At 37.0% G+C, this 7021-nt stretch overlaps 1 long non-coding RNA gene across 1 annotated transcript; it reads right to left on the bottom strand.

The window, feature by feature from the left end:
• Positions 1 to 292: 292 nt before the first annotated feature.
• LOC140923002 (uncharacterized) lies at positions 293 to 6752 on the bottom strand. The gene is made up of 3 exons (XR_012164121.1): positions 6660 to 6752; positions 2436 to 2502; positions 293 to 500 (listed from the first exon to the last, which is right to left on the bottom strand). It is a non-coding gene; the product is annotated as an uncharacterized lncRNA (long non-coding RNA).
• Between the last annotated feature and the right edge of the window lie 269 nt (positions 6753 to 7021).

The following is a 7021-nucleotide window of genomic DNA, read 5'->3' as shown; positions in this document are numbered from 1 at the left end:
TGGCCTTAAACTGTTTGAGAACTTTTAGCTGGTCTTGCATAAAGAGTTCAAAGCAAACATTCGTTTGACTCAAAAAATTCATTAAAAACAAAAATTTTTTATGCTCTTCCTTTGAGTCTCAAAATTTTGTTGAATCTCTGTTCCTTTTTAATTGTAAACAAGAAACAGCTTGCCAAATATTGAAATCAAGAAAAATTCAAGCCACTCAATTAAGTATAGAGTGTAATGTTTTTTCCTTCACTAGTGTATCTCTCATTTTCGAAATATATCAATTCCAAACAGTTTTGAATTTTGGTTTTAATTAGGCCAGGTAAGGCCACTAAAAGCTAACGAATCTGCACCTCAATCTTACTTTGAACAAGCTGTACCAGAAGTTTTGTTTATCTGGTTCACTCAAGAGCTGGATTACAAAGCAATATATACAGCATTTACGGCACTGAAGATAACCTCTAAATCCAGTGGCTGTTAAAGTCTTGTCACATCTGCTGGACACATCCAATCTGAAATGAAAATTTAATCATTTCATCAGCAATCAGTAATTCTGATTAACATCAAAGAGGACATTAAAATTAATTTCTCTTCTTAGCATGAATCACCAGTATGTCAACCAGCCAGTCAAGCAAATTAATCAGGCAATGAGCCAGCCAATCAATCAATCAATCAGTCTGTGACCATTAGCTAATCAGCCTAGTCTGTCATACAGTCAGTCAGTCAGTCAGTAATTGAGCAAGTTCACTAGTTAGACAGTCAAACAGGAAATTGATGAGATAGTCAGCCAATTAGTCAGTTAGTCACTCATTTAGTCAGTTGGTTGATAAGCTAAGTACCACTTAAGGAAAAAGTCATTCAGTCAATAAATCAGTCCACTCCAATGGTATCATGTAGATTGCAGAACTATACACATGATTTAAAGCATAACTTGGCATTGTAAACAAACATTGCGGTGACTGCTCATTCAAAGCAGATCACATCTACATACATGTATTAGTTTAGGATGAATTGCCATTTGTCAAAATTAATTTCAAAATGAATTTGAATCTTTTCAAGTACAAGTATCCTAGAGGAATTCCTACCATAGACCATAAGGTAGCTTCTTCACACTTTTTAGTGGCCATACCCTTCAATTTTGAAACACAAAAACTAATACAAAAGTGAGCAGCAAAAAAGTACCAATTAAAAAATGCATTCAATGATTTTGCAGTCTAACTGACTGTGTGAATTTCAGAAAAAAAGAGCTGCACTAATTTAAGTGATCAATATTTCTATGGCAACTCATGATCAAATTAATGACTCCGAATTTATGACACCTAAAATTTATCTTATTCATAGATTCCTTTCCAATTTCTCTGCTAGTCAAGCCAATAAGTCAGGCAATGAGCCAGCCAATCAATCAATCAATCAGTCTCTGACTGTTATACGTTTATCTGCCATAGAGTCAGTCAGTCAGTCAGTCAGTCAGTCAGTCAGTCAGTAATTGAGCATGTCAGCCAGTCAACTGGTCAGAAGTTCTGTTACTAAGCCACATCCGAATTGATCAGTGGTCAGCGGTTAGTGATGATGATGGCCGCGTTTTTTGAAGCTGGGTGGTTTGCATTATTTGTTGCCTTTTTGTGTGTTTTAGTGAATAACAAAACTACAAAAGAATAAAGTCAATCTTGTTAAAGGGCCATGATTAGTTTTACTATAATGTGCCCTTCTCCATTCTAATTTTCTTCTATTATTATTATTATTATTATTATTATTATTAATATTATGTACATGTAGTTTAAGCAACTTTGTACCAATTGATATTGTACAACTAATGTATTATTGATAATGTACAACTATTGTATTATTGTACAATAGTAAATAAATAAATAAGTTCTAAAAGAAGTAAGTCTGTAACTTAAGCAACAAGTCAGCCAGGCAATCAGTCAGTCAGCCGATCAGTCAATTAGTCTATCAGCAAGTGCATGATCGAAGCAAGTCAGCCATCACCAAGTAAGTCAGTCAGTCCATCAGTCAGTCAATCAGTCAGTTAATCCATCAGTTAGTCAGACGGTCAGTCAGTTAGTCAATAGGTAAGTCTGTCAGCAGGTCAGCAAGTCATTCATTCAGGCAGTAAAATAGTCAGTCACTCAGTCAACAAGTCAGCTAATAAGTCAGTTGGCCAGTTAACTACAAGTCAGTTAATCAGTCACTCATTCAACAGTCAGTCAGCCATTTTGTCAGTCAATGAGTCAGTCAGTCAGAAAGTAAGTCAGTCAGTTTGTCAGTCAATCAGTCCTGAAGTTAAATTATATGCCAGGTATGGCCACTAAAAGCTTATTGAATCTCCATGTCAACCATACTTTAAACAAGCTGCACAAGATTTTATCAACTTAATAAATGTAGATGTAGTTCAATTTTTGTGGTTCACTCAATAGCTGGATTACAAAGCAATGTATAGCACTTACAGTACTGAAGTATAAGCTCAGAATCCTGGCTGTTGAAGTCTTAGGACATCTACTGGACACATCTGATCTGAAATGAAAAATTGACTATTCATTAGCAATCAGTAATCTTGATTCTTTTCCTAGCATGAACATTAGCACATCAGCCAGACAGCCAGTCAAGTCAATTAGTCAATAGGGAGCTTTTTAACAGCAACAAAGATGACAACAACAGTAAAAACTTCACAAAAATGAGTTTGCGTTCTATCAAACTTGATTCTTGTCAAACTACTAATAAAGTGTTTTAGAAAGGGGTCTAGTAAATGTTCATGTAGAAGCATATTTTTACCCATGTGAAAATCTTATTAAGATCTTGTAAGATCTTGTAAAAATCTTGCAAGATGCTTATTAAGATTAAGATCTTATTAAGTTCTTGTAAGATTTTATTATAAAGATATTATATCTTAAAAAATTTCTTAATAAGATCTTGTCAATAATTTATCTTAACTAATCACTAATCACTAGTCAGTCAGTCAATCAATATTTCAATGGCAACTCATAATCAAATGACTCTAATTTTATGAAAGCTAAAATTTCTCTTAATCATATAATTTATCCATTTTCCACTTCTCCAGTATGTCAACCAGCCCGTTGGGCCAATAAGTCAGGCAATGAGCTAGCGAATCAGGCAATCAGTTCTCTGACTGTCAGTTAATCAGTCTATCTGTCACACATTCAGTCAGTCAGTCAGCCATTCAAATGGTCAGTAAGTTTTTAAGCAAGTAAGTCTGTAATTCAGCCAGCCAGTCAATCAGTCAGTTAGCAAGTACACGTAGGCAAGTCAGCTGGTCAATCAGTCAGTCAGCGGGTCAGTCATTTAGTCATTCAGCAACTTCACATAAGCAAGTCAGCCAGTCAATCAGTCAGTCAGCAGATCAGTCAGTCAGTTGGTCAATCTTCAAGTACATGTTACAGTGTACAAGCAAGTCAGCTAGTCAATCAGTCACTCAACCCATCAGTCAGTTGGTCAATCTTCAAGTATATGTTACAGTGTACAAGCAAGTCAGCCAGTCAATCAGTCAGTCAGCAGATCAGTCAGTTGGTCAATCTTCAAGTACATGTTACAGTGTACAAGCAAGTCAGCCAGTCAATCAGTCACTCAACCCATCAGTCAGTTGGTCAATCTTCAAGTACACGTTACAGTGTACAAGCAAGTCAGCCAATCAGTCAGCCTGTCAGTCAGTTGGTTAATCAGCAAGTGCATGTAAGTAAGTCAGCCATTGGTCAGTAATTCAGCTAGTCAGTAAGTTACCCAGTCAGTCAGTCGATTATTCAGCCAGTCAGCCAGTCTGTTAGTCATTCAATGAGTCAGTTCATTAGTCAGTCAGTCACTACTCAGCATATCAACCACTCAGTTAGTTAGCCAATAAGGCAGTCATTTAGCAGGTCAGCCATTCAGCCATTGACACAATCAGTCAAAGGGTCAGTCAGTCAAAATGTGAGCTATTTATCCAGTCAATAAGTCAGTGAGTTGCCAAGTCAGCTAGTCAACTACTTCGCAAGTCAACCAGTTAATCATCTAATCAATGAGTCAGTCAGTCAGCAAGGCAGCCAGTCAGCCAGTCACTCAGCAAGTCAGCGAGTCCATCAATAAGTCAGTTACTGGTTGGTTATCAGATGTAAGTCAGCTATTTGGTCAGTCAGGCATTCAACAGGTTAGCCATTCAGTAAGTCTATGAGACAGTAAGTCAGTCAGTCAGTTAGCAAGTCAGCCAGTTTTTCAGCCAGTAGGTCCATAAATCAGTTACTCAGCATATTAATCAACGAGTAAGTCAGTCAGTCAGTCAGTCAGTCAGCAAGTAAGTTACTTTGGCAATAAGTCAGTCCGTCAACACATCTGTCTCAGTCAGCCAATCAGTCGGTCCATCAATAAGCCAGTTAGTCCATGAGTCAGTCAATCAGTCAGTTAATCAGTTAGTCGGTTAGCAAGACACTTGGACAGTCAGTCTATAAGTCAGGGAGTGAGTAGGTAAATCAGTCCTCAGTCAAAAATTCACCCATTTATTCAGTCCTTGGGTCAGTTAGTCAGAAAATCAGTCAGTTAGGCAATAGGTAAGTCAGTCAGCAGGTTAGCAGCTTATTCATTCGTGAAGTGAGATAGCCAGCCACTCAGTCAACAAGCTTAAGTCAGCTAATACTATGTGGCACAAAATTTTTGCAGGAGTTTATTTTTGCGGATTGGCGATTTTTTGTGTTCTGTGGGAACTAATTTTTGGGATTTGAACCTGACTGGTTTTTCTTGCTGGGAATTAATTTTTGCGATTTTCACAAAGTACCCAGTGTCTAGCATTGATAATATTTTTGTTTTTGTTAAGTACGTGCAATAGAAATATTATTTTAAAACAACACTACGGTATCCGTACCCTATGTAATTTAACAGACACAATTTTGTAGTACTATGTTTTTGTTCAGCAAATTTAAGTTAGAGAAAATTTACTCTGGAGTAAATTTTTGCGGGAAAAATGTTTGCGATAATTTTTATTTGCAGGAACTTATTTTTGTGGAGCGCTGGAAAAATTGCAAACATCGCAAAAATTAGAGCCCACAAAAGTTTTGTGCCACGCAGTAAGTCAGTTCACCAGTCGACTACAAGTGATTGAGTTAATTGGACACACAGCCAACAGTCAGTCAGCCATTTTGTCAGTCAGTGAGTCAGTCAGTCAGCAAGTAAGTCTGTCAGTTTCTCAGTCAGTCAGTCCTGAGGTTATCAGTCAGTTAGTAAGCAATTGGTCAGTCAGCTATGAAAGGACCAGTTAATCAAACAGTCAATTAGTCAATAAATCAGTCCATTAAAATGGTATCTTGTAAATAGTAGAACTACTGGTATAGTCATGATTAAAAGTAAAACTTCATATTGTATACCAACATTGTGGCGACAGTTAGTTCAAAGCAGATCACATGAATTGACATTTGTCAGAAAAAGCTCTTATTTTAAGATTTGGATTTTAAGGAACGGTTCAAACGTCGAATTTCACATGTGCCAAACTTAACGCGAGAGTTAAATGCATGTGAAGTGCGACGTTTGAATCAATTAAATTCCACTGTTTAAATTAAATGCAACGTTAGCTGTATCTGCGACTGAAACAGTTGAAGATTCAACTTAGGTTCGACTTTTCATTCAAACGTCGCATTTCACATGTGCCGAACTTAATGAATGAATTTTAGTAAATTATTATTATATTACTGGGAATATTGACAGCGAAGAGAGTTAAATTCGACAGAGTTCAGTGCGTTAAATTCGACGTTTGAATCAAATGCCGTATTTAACTATTTTAGTCTACTAAAATAGCAATTAAGTTCGGCACATGTGAAATTCCACATTTGAACTGGGCCTAACTGTGCATGTAATCATTTGAATTTATTAAAACAGAAAGAATTAATCTTAAAGTGCTTAAAGCTATTATTCAATAATACAAAGTAACTCCTTAATGAATTTGAAAATGAACAACTGTTTTTGCAATTATGTTTTGACTATAAAACAATTAAAGGACAGGTTTCTTTGGAGGGGGTGGGAGGGGGGTCAAGACACCCCTTGGTAGATACAAATTAAAAAGTAAGAAGGGGTTCTTCTCCAAGGGCAGCATTTTTTTGGGGGGGGGGAGGCACTGCTTATGGAGTTGCATCCCACTAATAGGTGGAGAAAAGGCCCAATGAAGCAGCTCTTTGCTTTCCATTTTTTATCATAGACAGGGTCCCTACAATTAACCAAAGGCAGGAAATTTCACCTACCAGTATCTCTGACAAATTGACCCAGTTGAAAAAAACACAAACCGTTTCAAAGAACAGAAAAATCAGTAAAATTGCCGTTGTTGTTCTTTTCATCGACCGCTTCCCCCAAAATCCCGACAATTCACACCCTGTCAGACGCCTGGCTACCAAGCACGAGAATAAAATATTTGCTACATAACACTTTATCACATGTATAAGAATTTATAAAGCCAATTACAAATAAAGCCTTAAAATACCATTGGATACGCAACGATTTGCCCTTAAAATCAAAGCTTTCAGACTTTAAGAAGTGGGGGGGAGATTGAATTATTGAAAGAGTTGCACATAAACTTACAGGCTGGTGAGAGTCAGGATGTCACCAAATTTAAGGTAAACCATTACCATAAGCATCTCTAAAACTTGTTAAAACGATAACTTCTACAGTCCTTACTGTTTGATCCACCTATAATCGCTACTAACCTTGCAAAACAGATGAAAAACAAGAGAAAAACCAACCATGCCTTCTGTTGCCTTCCGCGCGCCATCTTTGATTTTGTGCTTTTTAGTTCCCAGGGTCCAAAATAGTCCACAGTGCGCGGCCTTCTTGCACTTTGTTTAAACGTTGGCCCCCGGTGGGTGCATGTGTTCGCTGCTTAAAAAAACCTAGACTTACTACTTTTCTGCGGCTTTGTCGCTGAGATCTACAAAAAAAAAAAAAAAAAGAAAAGAAACAAATGGGATAAAATTTAAGAGGAGTGTTTTTGACAAAATAGACTGAAACACATGGACTCCGGATTTAATTTAGCATGTGTACGGACCCCCTCAGCTCTGTAAAAATCGGA

The sequence above is a fragment of the Porites lutea genome, chromosome 13, assembly GCF_958299795.1.
Source record: "Porites lutea chromosome 13, jaPorLute2.1, whole genome shotgun sequence".
NCBI lineage: Eukaryota > Metazoa > Cnidaria > Anthozoa > Scleractinia > Poritidae > Porites > Porites lutea.
The sequence above is the reverse complement of the archived record's forward strand: the minus strand, read 5'-3'. Positions and strand labels throughout refer to the sequence as shown.